The sequence below is a fragment of the Cervus elaphus genome, chromosome 12, assembly GCF_910594005.1.
Source record: "Cervus elaphus chromosome 12, mCerEla1.1, whole genome shotgun sequence".
In the NCBI taxonomy this organism is placed as follows: domain Eukaryota; kingdom Metazoa; phylum Chordata; class Mammalia; order Artiodactyla; family Cervidae; genus Cervus; species Cervus elaphus.
The window spans coordinates 47,655,973-47,676,792 of NC_057826.1; the positions used below are offsets into that span (position 1 = coordinate 47,655,973).

General features: G+C 36.9%; 1 long non-coding RNA gene and 1 other non-coding gene across 3 annotated transcripts in view; one reads left to right on the forward strand and one right to left on the reverse strand.

The window, feature by feature from the left end:
- The window catches only part of LOC122705615, an 80,137-nt gene that overhangs the window by 31,880 nt on the left and 27,437 nt on the right, over positions 1-20,820 (reverse strand). The window lies entirely within an intron of this gene.
- TRNAG-UCC lies at positions 5,671-5,743 on the forward strand. The gene has a single exon. It is a non-coding gene; the product is annotated as a tRNA-Gly (tRNA).

Below are 20,820 nucleotides of genomic sequence, written 5' to 3' on the forward strand. Positions count from 1 at the left end.
GTGGGAGTTATTCCTACATTTTCCGCACACAGAAGACAAATCAACACAATGCTGACTTTGCCTGCTATAAACACCAACAGCTTAGGGACACGTCAGAAAGATGGGGAATGGGGGTGACGTGTAATGAATCCACAGTTCTAGACTTTCCAACCAGAGCCAGCCTGAGGCAATCAGAGCAAAAGCAGGATTTGAAGCTCCTAACCTCAGACGTTTTATTTCCATGAGCTAATTTTCAATCAAGAGAGTCTGACACTGCCAGATCTAGAATTCAACTACTTCAAACACTGAACTTTCCTCTTGTGTTTTGCATTGAGTTTTAAAAGCACTGGGTTGTTTAAAAGCTAATTACCTAAGTAATGATTTTCAAACCTTTTTGTGTAGGAAACAAAACAACCCAAAACAACTGATTCACACTGTCTTCCGTTGCCCTAAGCTCGACCCCTAGGGCCCTGTGCCCCAGCTGATGCAGAGTTCAAGGATCTGGTTTTTACCATTATACAGGTGTCAAGCACGCAGGGGAGAGACTCAGGGTAATAGGGGAAAGGAGGAGAGAGGATCACAGTCAGTCATCTTTTTTTGATGTCTTTTCGTTTCACAACTTCTTCCTTCCCATGCCTGATGGTGCGCTCCCTCGCCTTGTTTCAGAGCCAAAAGACAGGTCAACTTCATTGCTTCTTATCCAAGTTGGCAGAGGTTGTGGCAGCAGGGTGGTAACTCTGCCCGATGTTCTCAAGCTGCAGCTGGGACATGTCCAACGGCAAAGTCACTCAGTAAACAGTTCTCTATTTTCTCTTTTCCTTGAGTTGGCTGGAGTATCTCTAGGTCCTAGTATCACCCACTCTTTAATTCAAGACAAGCCTACAGACCAGAAACTTCACAGATCACCCTGTCTTAAACAATCTTTTACAAATATCATATACTAACGCATATATGTGGAATCTAGAAAAATGGTATAGATGACCTTATTTGCAAAGCAGCAATAGAGGCACAGACGTAGGTAACAAATATATAGATGCCAAGGGGGAGGGGTGATGGGAGGAATTGAACGATTAGGATTGACACATATACATATTGACACATATTGATATTACATATAAAACAGACGATGAGAACATACCGTATAGCACAATGAACTGTACTTAATGCACTGGGGTGACCTGAATAGGAAGGAAGTCCAAAAGCGAGGGGATGCATGTATATGTATGGCCTGATTCATTTTGCTAGTAGAAACTAACGCAGCATTGTAAAGCAATTAAACTCCAATAAAAATTAATTTTAAAAGAAAAACAAAAAAACAATCAAAAGCACCCCTAGCTTTTTGCTAGATACAAAATACTATCTACAAAATCACTGATATACTGCATTACCTCAATTTCAAGCTCTATAGACGTCTTTTTGATGTTTTTGGTTTTTCTATCTTTAGTAATATTCTTGTACATCACTCAGTTCAATATTCAAGAACCTTGTTAAATAGCTATTTTATGATTAGCTTTGACCTAGAGTAGAGCTGGATAGGAGAGATTAACAAATTTTAAAAGTTTACAAACTAATTGGACAGAAAAAAGTCAATATAAAACAATTAATAACTCAAGACAAAATATCTTTAAACACCAAAAGCAAGGGGTAAATATCAGAGACGTGGATTAGTTAGGGAAAGCTTTAAGAAAAATGTTGGACTGGAGCAGTTTTTAAGGAAGGGTGAAGTGTTGGAAGGGCTTCCTAGGTGGCGCTAGTGGTAAAGAACCCGCTGGCCAATGAAGGAGACATAAGAGACTCAGCTGGTTCAATCCCTGGGTTGAGAAGATCCCCTGGAGGAGGGCATGGTAACCCACTCCAGTATTCTTGCCTGGAGAATCTCATGGACAGAGGAGCCTGACAGGCTATAGTCCATGGGGTCTCAAACAGTCGGACACTACTGTGCAGCAACTTAGCATGCACACACGCAGGAGGGGCTGGGAAGGGCTTTGTAGGTGTGACAAGATGGTCAAAACCTCAGAGACTGGTCTCAGCAGAGCAGATTGTGGGACTGTCAGAGACAGCCTAATGAAGCAACTCTGATACCGAGAAGACAGGTAAATAAACAAACAAAAGCAAGAGGCAGAGACTGATTAATAAATTAGCTAAGCATTACTTACCTTGCTACATACAGACTCCTAGAGATCAAAGGGACCTCATGAATCATGTCGCCCACCTTCTGCCTTCATTTTACAGATAAAGAACACTGGGGATTAGAGCAGTAAAGCGATTTCACCATATGAGGTAACAAATTGGTGTCAGAGCGGAAATTCAACTTCTGGGCTTCTGATATCCAACACATCACACTGCTTCAAACCATCACTCTGCTATGTACAGATGACTCAAGGTCAGCTGGGACCAGTGACATATCAACAGTAACAATATGATAAGTGCCAAAACAAAGAAATACAAAAGTGATAAGCTCATTTTGTACACAGATATTTAGAATATTTCTAAATTTTTCTTTTCTTGAATTGCAGTATGTATTGCATCATGTTTCATCTCCTCTGACTGACATTCAAAGTCTTCCGTAACATGCCCTGCCTGGCCTTTCTGACCTTATTTCCAAACCCTACACACTCTACAGCCTCCATTCCAGCAAACATAAGATAATTCACAGTCGCCATCTTTCACCAGGCTCATTCTCACCTCTGACCTATTGATCCTATCATTTCCCCCTTCTCTATGTTTTTTTCCCCTTTTCAACACTGACAGAAAACTCAGGTTTCATTGACCCAAAATCCTAAGATCTTCAGCTACCTCAAGTCTTCTCTACACTTCCATTTAATTCAATGCAATCCAATTCATTTCAATACAGTTTTATGAAGAACCTGCTGACCGCCAGGCACTTTTACTGGACACTCATGATTCCAAAATTAGTAAGGCATTGTCTGCCCTCAAGGTGCTAAGAGTCTAGAAGGGGAAGGCAGGTATTAGAGCAAACCACTACCACCTAGAATCTTAACAACAGGTTGTTGTTGTTGTTGTCATTTAGTTGATAAAAAGAGAGCACAACAGAGGATGGAAAAGGAAGAGATCTTATGAAGAGACTGGTATCTGAGCTAAGTTAATGGATTAGTGGGAGTTTATCAGATCTAAATTGGAGGAAAGGACTATTCTAAGCAGAGAAGATAGGATATGGGAATCCATATTATTTGGTAACTTTCATTTTGTTTTGTTCATTAGGCCAGGTTTGGCTGTGGTACCAGGATTTGGTTTGCTTTTGAAGCTGTGTACAAATAGAAGAGAAAGGGAAGATAATGCAACAGAAGTAGTCAGGGGCTCCTTACTAGGTTACAGAGGCTGGACAGCATCCTGTAGATCATGAAGAGCTACTGAAGAAATTTTAAGTGGATATTTCAATGGAATGTGGGTCCCACCTTACATTGAAGCAATCAGGTAAAGCTAACTGAATAACCGTTCCAGAGACAGACTTTGAGGAATGTGTAAAATTTCAGCAGGCTGAAATGGAAGTCATTACATCATTACTAGAAATAGCAAAGTGGCTATTTAAGTGTTATCTGGTTGCTCCAGGTATGTCAATTTTTTCTCCTGAGATGTGTTACCTAAATTCTTCAAGGACAGGGATTATTTTTCAAATGTCCTTTTAATAGCTTCAAGTAGCTAACATAGCTCTAGATACACAGTGGGCATCTGGTCAACTATCAATGACTTTTTGGGATATGGCAAAAAAAAAAAGGAAGAAAGAGAAAAGAAAATTTCTCATATTTGTTCATGGCAGGAGCTTGTTTTTATTCCTAAATCTGTTGCTAAGGATGAAAATGCATAAGGTTTTATAAATCCACATTTGAATAAAGATGGTGTGTATAATCGAAAGCTTATGGTTGTCTAATAAAGGACAGAAGATTCCAATTAAAGCCAAAATTCCATCTCTAAGCATCTTTTCTCACTGTGTGGGCATCCCAACTGCTAAGTTTGTTTAATAGATCAAATTAAATGGATGACTGCTTTTGAAGGGCATGTTGGGGACTTGGGACTTAGCTTTGCTTTGGTGCATGTTTCCCTAAGCTCCCTACTGACAGGAGTATTCAGTCTTGTTATCAGAAAGTCAAACCTCTTTCAGATACTGGGGAGAGTGATAATATGATATAAATGCTTCATGAAAGACTATATATTCAGGTTATTAATTTTTTTCTTAAGAAGAAACAAAGGGTATTCACTTGGTTTTACCAATTCACTTTCACTGCTCCAAAGCTGATCAAACTCTGAAAAATTCCCTGCCAAAAAAATTTTAAGTGCAAAGTAATTTTTGTTCCATAAAGATAAATGACTTTTTATGTGTTCAACAGCGCTCATATTGCATTACATATGTTATTTTTAACTCGTAAGTGGTGAAATGCTGTCATGCAGAGATGATATTCAATATAGTTAACAATGGTACAGCATGTACACCAGCCATTCAGAATGGACCCCTGAGCTATCTGGATGGATGCCAGCTGGTTCATCCAACCTGCACATACAGGCTACATCTCAGCTCTGCTGTAGTGGACTGTTAAGCTGCTTTTGTCCATACATTTCCCATCTGGTAATAGCCACATGTTTTCCTTTGGAGAAGTGCCCTACCCTATCCCAAGTAGCTCTTGAAGGAAATGACCATCATGTGACACCATCTTCCCATGGCTACAAGGCTCGAACATGTGATCCATATTTAGCCAGTCAAAGCAGTCCATTCTTTCACCACAATAACTGATTGAGAAATGGGTACATGACGCCAAGCATAGTCCTCCCCATTAACTTTTCCTCTAGAGTTGATTGAGATTTCTCCTACTTCGAAGATTGCTAAACTTGAAGAATGAGAACCCAAGGCAGCCGGAGGCCATGTTGCCTTCATAGAGAAATCCTACTGAAGAATGAAGCCAAAAAGAAATAAGTAAACTTGAGAGATAAAGACACAGAGTCCTGACAACATTGTTTGAACCTCTGGAAACAGCCATGCCCTATAGCTAGATACAATCTGCTGGACTTCCCATTTATTCAAAGAAATATCTTCTTTCTTCCTTCCTCTCTTGCTTTTTTCTTAAACTAATTTGAGTTGACTTTCTGACCCTTATATTCAAATAGAACTGATTAATAATTATGCCCACATAATTCTATATAGTTTCCATTACACAATGCTGATGAAATCTTGGACTTAATTGAAAACTCTGCTTTTCATTAGATTGTTCTAAGGCTCCAAACCAATACATTACGCAACTAGAAGCCATCATGGGTCCTTAATAAGGGGAATAACAAAATAAAGATGGTGTTCTAGAAAAGTTTGCCTGACAAGAGATGTGTGGAAATAATCAAAACAACACATGTTCATACATGTATTCAGGAATATATATATCCATATATATGTTTATGTGCTTAGTCACACAGTTGTGTCCAACTCTTTGCAACCCCATGGACTGCAGCCCACCAGGCTCCTCTGTCCATGGGACTTTTCAGGCAAGAATATTGGAATAGGTTGCCATTTTCCCCTTCAAGGGATCTTCCTGAGCCAGGGATTAATCCTCATCTCTTGCATCTCCAACATTGCAGGCAGTGTGTGCTGAGCCTCAGGGAAGCCCATATATGTTTATATGGTCTCCTTAATTTTCAGAGGTGCCAGATACCACTTCTTTTGGTGTTAAAACAATTGAAAAGGGGACTTCCCTGGTGGTTCAGTGGCTAGGACTCTGTGCTTCCAATGCAGGGGGCCCGGGTTCAAACCCTGGTCAGGGAACAAGATCCCATGTGCTGTAACTAAGACCTCATGAAGTCAAATAAATAAAATATATGTTAAAAAAAAAAAAAACAATTGAAAAGAATTACTATTGCCTATACCTTAAGAAGTTTGAAAATTATTGTATATATTCTGCCTTTAACTATTTAGAACACTAAATCATAGATTTACATTATCCATTTATCTGATAAGCATACAACAGAAAATTGTTATGTGCAAGTAACTGTTAGAGGCTCTATGGATAAAAAGATGAAGTAGACAATTTCTCTGCCCTCCAAGAATTCACATTCTGGTGAAAGAAGCAGAACTGTAAACATGTAAACAGTGTTAAGAGTTGGCAGGACTAGAAGCCTTCCTTTCACAGGAGGTCTCTTTCTCAGGGCACTTTTAGCCTAGAGCTGGACGCAATGAACAGGGTAGGTGCACACATCTCCATAAAAGCAGCTCCTAAGTATTCCAGGCGAAGGTGCTCAGGGAATCAAGTAGTCCTGGATTTTCTGGCATTTCAGGTACAACTCACAACTGTTTTGTCTTTTTTATGTAAAGAACTTTCTCAAGGGAAAAATAAAGAATTAACTATCCCATGGTTGATGAACGTAGTCTTAATTCCTTTTACAAGGCCAGATATAATTTTACAAGGCCAGATATAATCTTCAGGAAGCTACTTTTTTGTGGTTCATATTCCAAATTGTAAATTAAATTTAAGTTTTTAAGTTTAATTATGAATAAAATTCTTGAGAGCACAGAGAGGGGACGCTCTAAATTTACACTTTCAGTCATTGTGAAGTCCCTGTTTATTTGGAGCCACTCCTTCCTTAAATAAGTACAGCAGCTAGGTCTTCAGAGTGGATTTTGTTACAAGAAATTCCTGCAGGCTGCCTCATTTTCCTGTTCTTCACTGGAATTTCACAATAACTTAACCCATAGCTGGAATTCACTTACAAATTCTTAAGAGCTAGAGGCTAAGATGATACTGACAACAATTTCATTCACCTTATTTTCTTATCCTAGTTCCTGCATCTTTCTGTGTTGTTTGTCTTCAGTGGATTACTGGTGTGTTTGAAAAAGAGAAAAAAAAAAGCCCTTTCATTCCTTTTTCCTTCCTATTCTAACTGGCTTTTTAATTAAATGTAGTCTAAAACAGTCTTTTTTTTTTTTTTGCTCCCAAGGTAACTCGTAAAAAGGGGAAAATAAAATATTTTTGTGTCAGATTATTTATTATAAGGGATTTAGAGCTCAACTTCTAAATTAAATCATCTGGGGACTAGAAAACTCTTTGAAATTTATCTAGTCTAATTACTCATTCTACAGATATTCAGACAGGGTAAATTACTTGCCCAATTGACAGAGTTAGTAGGGGACAAAGCCAAAACTACAGGCCAGGTCTCAGCAAAGTTTTCAGTATTGCTGATAAAAGGGGCCAGTTTATTTCTCATAATAGTTATCACAAATCTTCACCAGTGTTTTCCAAAACCTTAAACTACTACTCTCACCCCATCAATCTAGCCCTTACTTCGTAGAAAATTAAAAGCCAACAAGCATGACTCCAGTTCTGCTTTTAACTTCACATCTCATCTCAAAGTAACATCATCTTTACTGTTTCAAGGGTAATTCTGCCATTTGTTATCTGCATCATATTGAGTTTCATCTCCTTTGAGACTTTTTTTCTGTTAATTATTTTTTCTCCTGTGTATGAGAACCCTATTTCCATTATCCCCTTCTTTTTAGTACAAAAATATCCTCAGGGACATGTATTTACAGTGACTTTATGTCCCATTCCAGAAACATTTTTTTTTTCTTTTCATCATAACCAAGCTTATTTTAAGAAAGGTCTCCTCTCACTGTTTCTACAATCTTGCCTCCTATTCACTCCTTTACTTTCAAAATTATGACTACTGACACTATCGTTCAACTGAAAATATTTGGGCAAAGACCATCAGGGCCTTTTAAGGACATTTCAATTTCCTCCTTTTAAGCACTCTCTTCTCTTGGGCTTCCTTATTCTACTCTTAACTTTGGGTTTCCAAGTTTTTTCTCTTTCCCTTCATTCATTCCCTAATTACTCTTGTATCTCAAGGTTCTGTTTCTCAGCAGTCTTTCTTTCTCATTCTGTACTCTCTCTCTGGAGAAGTCTCACTTAAACCCATGGCTCAGCTCTCATCCACGAATTTGTATAATGTACAGAAAACTTTTAAAGAAAAAAATTCTCTTAAGTTTTCAGTGTTGACTGAAATTATTTACAATACTCACTCACTAAAATACAAAACTAAATATAAATCCCTTATGTTTATAGTTCTGACACAAGTATACAACCAAGCACTTTATAAAATGAATTCAAATTAAACTAAAATGTAAAAAAATTCATAAAATAAACATTAATATGTGGATGGTTGTATTTTCTTGAAATCTACTACGAACTCAAAATGTGAAAATGGGGCTGGTTCCTAAAGCATAGGGTTCTTTTTAATTTAAACAGAACTGTTTATCATATGATGATTCAGGTCTCCCACAACTTTTCTCTGTTTAAACTACTATGAAACCTTCATTCATATGGACAAGCACACGATGACACCAATTCATCTTCACCTGACCTGTTGCATCATTTACATAGTAAGCCTAGCTCTGTGATACTTGGCATCAGCAAGATTATAAACATAAATACAAATGCAGACACTGAAGTTAAGTTGGTAACACTTCTTACAAGATGGTCATCCAGGTGATCCAGATTTGTTGAAATGAAAACATGAATCTAAAAGTGATTTAGTGAACACACAGACCCCTGAGACTATATTTGACGGATTCCAGGAATCCAGGAACTCTAATTTTGTGAATCTCAGTTTTGTATCTATAGCCCCAAACCCTCTCTTGGGCCTATTTCCAACTGCCTAATAAAAATGTCTCTACCTACATGCATTGTTATCATTCCCCACGCACACACCTACCTTAACCTGTATTCCCAATCTTAGTTACTGACATCATCATCTACCCAGTTGTGTAAGCCAAAAACATAAGTCTCATACTAGATTCCTTCCTCTGCTTCCCCTCCTACATGCAAGACTTATTGATTCTACTTCTTAAACTTCTTTCAAATCAATGGTCATTTTTCTCATCTAGGAATTCTACTCAAAAACTATTCCAAGGAAATAATCTATATATTAATAAAACAAATAAAGAATAAAGATGTTCACCTCACTATTATACTTAATAAAGAAAAAACTAAAACAACAAAACCATTTAAGAGCAGGGGAAAGATTAAGACAAATACAGTACAGATTATCCTCACTCAGAAGCAATGTAAGATTATAGTTTTGGCAGACTAGCTATCAAAAAAATTTTAAATGCTTAGTGGAAAACATCATTAAAATGCTGGTTAAATATTATTTTTAAAAATGCAGATGCATGGCTGATTAACCAAGAATGCAAAAGAGATCCTCAGAAGCCAAAATAAACAGCAGTGGGGAAGGGATCATGAAGCCAGAGAGATTCAAGATCCAAAGTCAGGTTTTACCTGTGGTCTCTGTCAACCTTTGGTACTCTAGAGCTTTAGTATTAAAAGACAATGAGCATGGCAGACAAGAGACAATGTGGGCCCAAGGAAGGTAGGCTATTTATTGGACTTTGCATAAAGCAAGGAGTCCCCAAAAGGCAATATCCTCGGTGAGCAAGCTAAAAAACAATTCATCCGACAGAGGAAAATGTTAAAGAAAATTTTCTGTCTCAGTCTTGGCTATAAATGGAGGCAAAAAATAAGTCATTCTTGACTATTCAAGACTATAAGTCCACCCTCAAATGGTTTTGGTGACAGAATTTATAGAATCGGAATAGTCCTCAAAACACAAGGAGACATTTTCATTCAAATCAGTCCTAGGTTGGCAGTGCCCCCAGACATTTAGCAAAAGGTAAAACAAATCTCTCTCAAGAAATTCAACTTCAATTTAAACTTCAAAAAAATTAATTAAACCACTAATAAAATTTCAAGGAACATAAACCCATACTACAATCTGATGAGACATGAAAAGTAGGTTACTGTGAATACCATCAGAGAAAATTTCAGGATAAGACTCACAAAAAACATCAGTTATAAGAATTATTAGTGTGGAATATAAAATATAAAATAAACACATTTAATGAAATAGAAGAAAATATAGCCAAAGAATGAGCCTATAAAAGAAAGTATCTGAATAGAGTATTAGAACAGAGCCACAGTCACTTCGTTCCACCCTACATCGTCCTTATAGGTGCTTCTCTGGATGTCTCCCCTCAGTTATGGGTCCTACGCGGCAAAAACCATCTGATTTTCCCAGGGCCCCAGCACTCAGACAAGCTTGGCATGCAGCGGCCTCAATAAAATATTCCTCTATTGAGTCTGCCAAAATTATTTGATAGGGGAAAGAACAACCTTTTCAGTGAACAGATAGTCACATGCAAAACAATGAAGTTGGACTCTTACAGTACACAGAAAAATTAACTCAGGGTGGGTCAAAGACCCAAATGCAAGAACTAAAATATAAAACTCTTAGAAGAAAACATATTTAAAAGAAAAGTTTTAGGAGTAAAACTTCACATACTTGGACAATGGATTCTTACATTAGCCACCAAAAGTATAAACAACAACAAAAAATTAATAAATTTGACTTTATCGAAATTAAGAACTTCTATACACCAAAGGATATTATTTAAAAAAAGACAACCTCAAAATGAAAAACAAACTATTTGCAAAGTATATCTGATAAGCATCTAGTGTCCCAAATATATAAAAACTCTAATAACTTGACAACAAAAAGACAAACAACCAAATTAAAAAACAGACAAAGGACTTGAATGCACATTTTTCCTAAGAAGAATATACAAATGGCAAGCAAGCAAATGAAAAACTACTCTGCATCACTAGTCACTAGAGAAATCAATATCAAAACCACAATGAGATATCACTTCACAACCACTGCTGCTACTGCTAAGTCGCTTCAGTCATGTTCGACTCTGTGCGACCCCATAGACAGCAGCCCACCAGGCTCCCCCGTCCCTGGGATTCTCCAGGCAAGAACACTAGAGTGGGTTGCCATTTCCTTCTCCAATGCATGAAAGTGAAAAGTGAAAGTGAAGTCGCTCAGTCGTGTCTGACTCTTAGCGACCCCATGGACTGTAGCCCACCAGGCTCCTCTGTCAATGGGATTTTCCAGGCAAGAGTACTGGAGTGGGGTGCCATTGCCTTCTCCGTCACACCCACTAGGACAACTGTAATAATAAAACAAAAACAATATAACTGTTGGTAACAATGCGGAGAAACTGGAACCACTATACGTTGCTAGTGGGAACATAAAATGATGAACCTACTGTGGAAGAAATTTGGTAATTCCAAGCACAGTTAAACAAACAATTGCCACATGACCCAGCAATTCCATCCTAGTTATATACCCAAAAGAATTGAAAATAAGGACTCAAACAGAGACTTGTATGCTGGTGGCAACACTCATTGCAGCATTATTCACAATAGTCAAAAAGTAGAAACAGTCCAAAGTCCATCAACACATGGATGGATAAACAACATGTGATATATATACATAAGTATATCACATACAAATATTTAAAAATATATGTATATAATTATATATATAATAGAATATTACTTAACCATAAAAAGGAATGAAGTACTGATAACTGCTGTAATATGGTTGAACTTCAAAAACATTATGCTAAGTGAAAGAAGCCAGACACAAAAAGTCACATATGCCAGTAGTATGAAAAGTCTATAACAGATAAATTCTTATAGACAGAAAGTGAGTTGTGGTTGCCAGGGACTGGTGGGAGGGTAGAATGAGGAATGACTGCTCGATGTATACAGGGTTTTCTTTTGGGGTGATGAAAATGTTTCGGAACTAGTGGTAAAGAATCTGCCAATGAAGGAGACATAAGAGACCTGGGTTTGATCTCTTTGAAAAGAAGATCCCCTGGAGGAGAGCATGACAACCCACTCCAGTATTCTTGCCTGGAGAATCCCATAGACAGAGGAGCCTGGTGGGCTATAGAACATGGGGTCACAAAGAGTCAGACACGACTGTAGTGACTTTGCACACAAACACACAACCATCATCATCACAATTCATTCCTGGACTATGAATTTCCTGCCTGATCTATTACCACTCAACAGCTAGAAAAAAACAACTAGGCAATTCCATCAGCAATGAAGAAAATGAAAATGACTGTTAGGGTGGCATCCAATATGATACCAACAACCATTTAAAATTGTATGTATATAGCATGATTTAATTAAGAAATCCATGTAGGAAGCAACCTAGATGTCCATCAACAGATGAATGGATACAGAAATTGTGGTACATGTATACAATGGAATATTACTCAGCTATAAAAAAGGAACACATTCTAGTCAGTCCAAAAGAGGTGGATGAACCTAGAGCCTATTATAGAGATTGAAGTAAGTCAGAAAGAGAAAGACAAATATTGTATATTAACACATGCATATGGAATGTAGAAAGATGGTAGTGATGAACCTATTTGCAGGGCAGCAATGGAGACACAGACACAGAGAACAGACTTGTGGACATGGTAAGGGAAGGAGAGGGTGGGACAAATGGAGAGAATAGTGTGGAAACACGTACATGACTGTATGTAAAATAGATAGCCACCGGGAATTTGCCATGTGACATAAAGGGCTCACCCAGTGCTCTGTGACAACCTAGGGGGGTGGGATAGGGTGGGGGATGGGAGTAAGTTCAGAAGGGAGGGGACATGTGTAATACCTGTGGCTGATTCATGTTGGTGTAGGCAGAAACCAACACAATGTTGTGGGGGCAATTATCTTCTAATTAAAAAAAAAACATGTGGAAGGCAATTAGTGTTGTTGCTAATTTTACATTGTTATACAGAAGGCTGCAATGAACACACCTGTAGCTCTTTCATATTCCTTAATTTTTCCTTAAGATAATTCTTAGAAGTAGAGTTTTTGCATCACAGCAAACTTGTAATATTAAAAAAAAAAAGCATATTACCAAAGTATCCTCCAAAATGTTAAAGCAAATATATGCTCTCACCAGGAAAGTATGAGAGAACTTATTTTTCACACTCTTAAAAACATTAATTAGTTTATCCCTGTTTTAAATATTTGAAAATATAATTTAAAATTGTATAACTTCTTTTAAAGTTTAGTTTTTAAATTATAAGAGCAAAAGCTGCTTTTTAGCAAAAATTTAACTGTTCAAACGTGTAAGAAGTAAACATCCTTCCTACCCCACCCCCACTGCCACTGTCTTATTCCCCAGTGGTAATCATTGTTAACAACCTTTTATTTCCACAACTGCAGGGCTTTTATCTTGTTCTTTCCTGAATTCCTGGTTAATGGCCCAGTTCCTGGTATATACTGCCTTTAATACATATTTATTTGTAAAAATGGCATCATACCTGACATTAGTTTCTGAAACGTGAGCTTTTCTTCCAATGAATTGTACATATCTTTCTATTCTTTGTATATATAGATCTGCTTCATTTTTAAAAAATATGAATGGTATTCTATTGTACCAGTGAAACATAATTTATCAGTCTCCTACTTAGATTATCCCAGTTTTTCACTATTTTAAGCTCCAGTGAAATGAGTCTCCTTGGAAGTATATCTTTGTTTTGTAGTGCAAATATTTCTGAGGGATAAAGTCCTATAACAAATTCAAGGTCACAAAATATGTGCCAAAATGCTCTCCAATCAAAAGATTGTACCAATTTACATTCTCTTCACATGTAAATGTTTTCCTATTCTCAAGCCAGCATTTGATATCCTAAATATTTTTACCGTTGCCATGCCAAGATGTTAAAATTCTATCTCGCTATTTGAATTTTAAGCATAACCCCTTGGGCAGTGTTTAACAGTTTCTTATAATCACTGGCCATTTGTATTTCATCTGTATGTTGCCCTTTATATCCTCTGCCTATTTTCCTATTATCTTTTTTGTCTTTTTCTCATTTATCTGAAGGAATTATTGATATATCATAGGTAGTTAGCTTTTCTCCTACTAAATATGTTGAAACATTTCTCCACAGTTTGTTATTTGTTCCTTAACACTGTTTATGGTATATTTTTTACCATATGAAAATTTCAAAATAAAAAATGTCTTTTTCTGTAGAGTACTTAATTTGGAGACTTACTTAACTGCTATAACTTATAACATTTTTGCTATCGTATGGCAAGCCCATTCTCAACACTCTTTTTTTTATGCCTTCACTTTTTGCATTTCCTATTTAATTTACCAGATTTTAATGAAAATTGCTTCTCCTCCTTTTCAAAATGTTGTGAATGGACTACCATGTCAAATCACCTTTCCTTTCTTTCTGCAGTAGTTTATCTCCTTAAATTCTCAAAGTTTTTCTCTTTTCACTGTTCCCACAATCATGGCCTTAGTTCAGGCCTCACCACTTATGAACTGAATTACTGCAATAACCTCACATCACGTTTCCAAATCTCCAATCTGACCTTCATTCAATCCGTTCTCCACATTGTGATCAGAGATATTTTTCTTAAAAAAATTTTTTGATTATGTGACTACATATGTGAAACACTTCAGAGTGGTGTTTGGATCTTCTAATTTATCATGGCAATGTCTACCTATTACTTTGGTCTCCTCTCTGTCCATTTTTCTACAGTTTCTTGCTAATTATCTTTCCAATCCTTTCCTTCTGTTTAGAAGCTTCTCTTTTGGTTTATCATCTAGTCATCTCTTTCTCCCCTAAAAACTCAGCTCAACATTTGCCTATTTCAGAAATAACCATTTGTGATGCCACAGTATCTAGTATATATGTTGTGACAGCACCTGTCAAACCATTCTGCATAGGAATGTTCATAGAAATTTGGTTCACAATAACAAAAACCCTAAATAACCTAAAAATCCACCAGTAATAAAATTGATAAATAAGTTATAGTTTATCCATGCACTAGAATGCTAAACATCAATAAATAAACAATAAATTACCAACCTGTGAAACAAAATGGATGAAACTTTACAGACATAATGCAAAATGGAGAAAAACAGACACAAAAGAGCATTCCATCAGCCATACTAGAAAACTTAATGAATCACAGGCATTAGGTAGAGTACACTGGGGATCATGCTTCTAAAGTAGGGGATGGTTGGCTACAAATTAAGCCTTACTTCAATCCTGCCTAACAAATCTTAAAACCAAGACCAGAAAGGATCAAACTATTTCGCACTGACTTTGTGTCCAAGGACAAAATACAAGAATATTTATAGTAATACAAAAACATCCAGAATCCAACAAAGTTAAATTCCCAATGACCAGGCTCCAATCAAAACTTGTCAGACATGCAAAACAGCAGAGAGAAAAATATGGTTCATAATGATGAAAAATCCAATCCATAGAAACCAACCAAGAGTTAATGCTCAAAATTCTCCAAGCCAGGCTTCAACATTACATGAACCATGAACTTCCAGATGTTCAAGGTGGATTTAGAAAAGGCAGAGGAACCAGAGATCAAATTGCCAACATCCGCTGGATCATGGGAAAAGCAAGTGAGTTCCAGAAAAACATCTACTTCTGCTTTATTGAGTACGCCAAAGCCTTTGACTGTGTGGATCACAATAATCTGTGGAAAATTCTTGAAGAGGGGAATACCAGACCACCTGACCTGCCTCTTGAGAAATCTGTATGCAGATCAGGAAGCAACAGTTAGAACTGGACATGGAATAACAAATTGTTGTTCCATAGGAAAACATGGAACAACTGGTTCCAAATTGGGAATGGAGTATGTCAAGGCTGTATATTGTCACCCTGCTTATTTAACTTATATGCAGAGAACACCATGAGAAACGCTGGGCTGGATGAAGCTGGAATCAAGATTGCCAAGAGAAACATCAATAACCTCGGATATGCAGATGACACCACCCTTATGGCAGAAAGTGAAGAAGAACTAAAGAGCCTCTTGATGAAAGTGAAAGAGGAGAGTGAAAAAGTTGACTTAAAATTCAACATTCAGAAAACTAACATCTGGTCCCATCACTTCATGGCAAAGAGATAGGAAACAACAGAAACAGTGAGAGACTTTTTTTTTTTTTTTTGGCTCTAAAATCACTGCAGATGATGACTGCAGCCATGAAATTAAAAGACGCTTGCTCCTTGGAAGAATAGTTATGACCAGCCTAAACAGCATATTAAAAAGCAGAGAAATTACTTTGCCAACAAAGGTCCATCTAGTCAAGGCTGTGGTTTTTCCAGTAGTCATGTATGGATGTGAGAGTTGGAGTATAAAGAAAGCTGAGCGCTTAAGAATTGATACTTTTGAACTGTGGTGTTGGAGAAAACTCTTGAGAGTCCCTGGGACTGCAAGGAGATTCAACCAGTGCATCCTAAAGGAAATAAGTCCTGAATATTCATTGGAAGGACTGATGCTGAGGCTGAAACTCCAATACTATAGCCACCTGATGCAAAGAGTTGACTCATTTGAAAAGACCCTGATGCTGGGAAAGATTGAAGGCAGGAGAAGGGGATGACAGAGAATGAGATGGTTGGATGGCATCACAGACTCAATGGACATGAGTTTGAGTAAACTCCAGGAGTTGGTGATGGACAGGGAGGCCTGGCAGTCCATGGGGTCACAAAGAGTCAGACATGACTGAGCGACTGAACTGAACTGAAGTGAGAATTAAAAGAGATGAAAGCATTAGTAGACAAATACATTAAAATGGTATGCCACATGTTCCATTTTCAGTAAAAATATGGAAGATATGAAAAAGATCTACTGAAACTCTTAGAGAAGAAAATTAGAATGAGTAAAATGAAAACCATCGAATTATATTAACAGCAGATTTGACATGGTAGAAGAAAAAATAATGAGCTTGAGCATTTAGCAGTAGAAACGACCCAAAACTAAATATTAAAAGATTAACTCTGAAAGTGAACAGAGCATAAGTCATAAAGAATAACTCCAAGTGTCTAATATATGTGTAACCGGAGTCCTAAAAAGAGAGGAAACAGAGGGAGACAGGAACATATCGGAAGAAATAAAAGTCTAAAAGTTTTCAAACATGATGAAAATTATAAACCCACACATCAAGAAGCCTAACTACTTCCAGAATAAGAAACTTGAGAAAAACTACACCAAGGCATATCATAATCAAATTGCTCAAAAACAGGGAAAAAGAGAAAATAAAAAGTAGCCAAGTGGAAAAAAGAAACACATTATGTAGAAAGAAATACAGACATGGACAACAGCAGGGTTTTGTTTTTTCTTTTTTCCCCCAAGCACAATGCAATAGAAAAGACAGTGATGCAACACTGTTAAAGCAGTAAAAGGAAACACTGTCAACCTAGAATTCTATACCTAACAAAAACATTTCTCAAAAACAAAGCTATGGACTTCCCTATTGGTCCAGTTATTAAGAAACCACCTGCCCATGCAGGACACAGGGGTTTAATCCTGGTCCAGGAAGATCCCACATTGTTGTTGTTATTGTTCAGTCACTAAGTTGTGTCCAGTTCTTTGCTACCTCATGGAGCACAGCATGCCAGGACTCTCAAGAGTCTTCTCCAGCACCACAATTCAAAGGCATCACTTCTTCAGCACTCAGCCTTCCCTGATAGCTCCGTTGGTGAAGAATCTGCCTGCAATGTAGAAGACTCCGGTTCAATTCCTGAGTCGGGAAGATCCGCCGGAGAAGGGATAGGCTACCCACTCCAGTATCCTTGGGCTTCTCTTGTGACTCAGCTGGTAAAGAACCTGCCTGCAATGTGGGAGACCTGGGTTTGATCCCTGGGTTGGGAAGATCCCTTGGAGAAGGGAAAGGCTACCCACTCCAGTACTCTGGCCTGGAGAATTCCATGGACTGTATAGTCCATGGGGTCACAAAAAGTCGGTTACAACTGACTGATTTTCACTTTCACTTTTAAGCCTTCTTTATGATCCAACTCTCACATCTGTACATGACTACTGACAAAACCATACTTTTGACTATATGGACCTTTGTCAGCAAAGTGATGTCTTTAGTTTTTAATATGCTCTCTAGGTTTGTCATAGCTTTCCTTCTAAGGAGCAAGCATCTTTTAATTTCATGGCTGCAGTGATTTTGGAGCCCAAGAAAATAAAATCTGTCATTGCTTCCCCTGTTTCCCACTCTATTTAACATGAAGTGATGGGATTGGATCCCATGATCTTATTTTTTTTAATGCTGAGCTTCAAGTCAGTTTTTTTCACTCTCCTCAAACCAAGAGGTACTTTATTTCCACTTCACTTTCTGCCATTAGAGTGGTATCTTCTGTATATCTGAGATTGTTGATATTTCTCCCTGCAATCTTGATTCCAGCTTGTGATTCATCTGGTCTGGCATTTTGCATGATACATTCTGCATACAAGTTAAATAATCAGGGTGACAATACACAGCCTTATCATACTCTTTTCCCAATTTGGAACTAGTCAGTTGTTCCATGGCTGATTCTAACTGTTGCTTTTTGATCTGCATACAGGTGTCTTAGGAGCCAGATAGGGTGGTCTTGTAGATCCATCTCTTTAAGAATCTTCCATAGTTTGTTATGATCCACACAGTCAAAGGCTTTAGCATAGTCAATTAAGCAGAAGTAGATGTTTTTCTGGAACTCCTTTGTTTTCTCCATGATCCAACAAATGTTGGCAATTTGACCTCTGGTTCCTCTGCCTCTTCAAAGCCCAGATTTACTATGGTACACATATACAAAGGAATACTACTCAGCCATAAAAAGGAATGCATTTGAGTCAGTTCTAATCAGGTGGACGAACCTAGAGCTTATTATACAGAGTGAAGTAAGTCAGAAAGAGAAATATAAATATCGTGTACCGACACATATATATGGGATCTAAAAAGATGGTACTGATGAATTTATTTTCAGGGCAGCAGGAGAAACAGACATATAGAACAGACCTACGGACATGGGGAGAGGGGAGGAGGTTGAGGGTGAGATATAAAGAGAGTAACATGGAAATTTACAATAGCATATGTAAAATAGACAGCAACGGGAATTTGCTATGTGACTCCGGGACCTCAAACAGGGTCTCTGTGACAATTTGGAAGGGTGGGATGGGGAGGGAGATGGGAGAGAGGTTTGGGAGGGAAGGGACATGAGTGTACTTATGGCCGATTCTTGTTGTATGACAGAAAACCACAAAATACTGGAAAGCAATTATCCTTCAATTAAAAAAAAAACAAACAAACCCAGCTTTACACCTGCGAATTCTTGGTTCACGTACTGCTGAAGCCTAGCTTGAAGGATTTTGAACATAATCTTGTTTTATGTGAAATGAACGCAGCTGTACGGTAGCTTTAACATTCTTTGGCATTGCTCTTCTTTGGGATTGGAATGAAAACTGACTTTTTCCAGGCCTTAGTTGCCATGAAGTCTGTACCCCACAACAGCTGAGCACATGCTCTAGAGCTGGCGAGCCTCAACTACTGAAACTCACACACTTCAGAGCCCATGCTCCAAAGCAACAGAAGCCACTGCAATAAGAAACCCTCACACTGCAATGTCACAACCCCACTCACTGCAACCAGAGGAAGCACACGCATAGCAACAAAAGACCCAGCAGATGCAAAAGTAAAGAAATATTTTTTAATGGAAGAAAAGTTAAATACAGACTTTTTCAGATGTACAAAACGTGAAAACGTTCTTTATGAGTAGACCTGCACTAATGGAGATTCTTAAAGCAGAAGAAAAATAATACCAAATGGAAATAGATATCTACACAAGGAAATGCAGAGCAATGAAAATCATAATCCTTGGATAAATATGAACAAATTTAAAATTTAAATCCCTCTAAAAGATTAAACAAAAATAATAACAATATATTGTGGGATTTGTAATATATGTAATAGTATGGAAACAATATTAATATACACAGGCTCTTAATATCCCTTAAAAGTAACTGAAAGAATTTTAAATGTATACTATAAACCCTAAGTATTTTATAATAATATCCCTTATAAATCGCTTAAATGTATAATATCCCTTAAAAGTAACTGAAAGAATTTTAAATGTATACTATAAATCCTAACTATCAAAAAATGCAAAAAGAGTTTCAGCCTAAAATAATACTAAATGTAAATGGTCTAAACACACCCAATCAAAAGACAGAAATGTCAGACTGGGTAAAAAAGCAAGATAATTATATACTGTCTATAAGAAATATACTTCAAAGACAAAACATCAATACATTAAAAGTAAAAAAGCAGAAAATATATACCAGCAAAATAGATTACAGAGCAAAGAATGTTACCAGAGATTTTACAAGGTCATTATTTTTAAATGATGAGTCAATTAATCAGGAGAATTTAACAATCTAAAGACATTTATTCACCTAAGAAGAGAGTTATAAAATATATGAAGCAAAAATTAATAGAATTACAAGGAGAAATAGAAAGTCCACATGACTTCAATAACACTTTTTCAATAATTAATAGTACAAGCAGACAGAAAATCAGTAACAAAATAGTAGAAAATCAGTAACACTATCAACTAGATTGACCTAATGAACGACATATGTAGAAAACTCCATCCAACAACAGAAGAATACACATTCTTTTCAAGTGCATACATAATATTTTACCAAGGTAGGCCATATTCTCTCATAAAACATGTTCCAGTAAATAAAACAATATTCAAGTAATATATAGTAGTAGATATGAGCATATACATAAATGAGATAATGGAGAAATTAAATTAGAAATCAATAAATGAAGATCTCTGGAATATCTCCAAATATTTGGATACAAAATAAAACACATACAAGTAACATACGGATTAAAGCAATAATTCCAAGAAAAATACAAATCATTATATACTGAAATAAAGTAAAAACAAACATATAAAGCTTTGTAATCTTTACTAAGGCAGCACTTGGGAGAAATTCATAGCACTAAAGCTATCAGAAAAGAAGAAAGATCTCAAAATGATGATTTCAGCTTCTATCTCAAGAAACTAGAAAAATGGTCAAGTTAAACTCAAAATAAGCAAAGAAAAGATATAAAGATAAAAGCAGAAATCAAAGAAATAAAAACCTGAGAAATCACAGACAAAATCAGTGAAACTAAGAG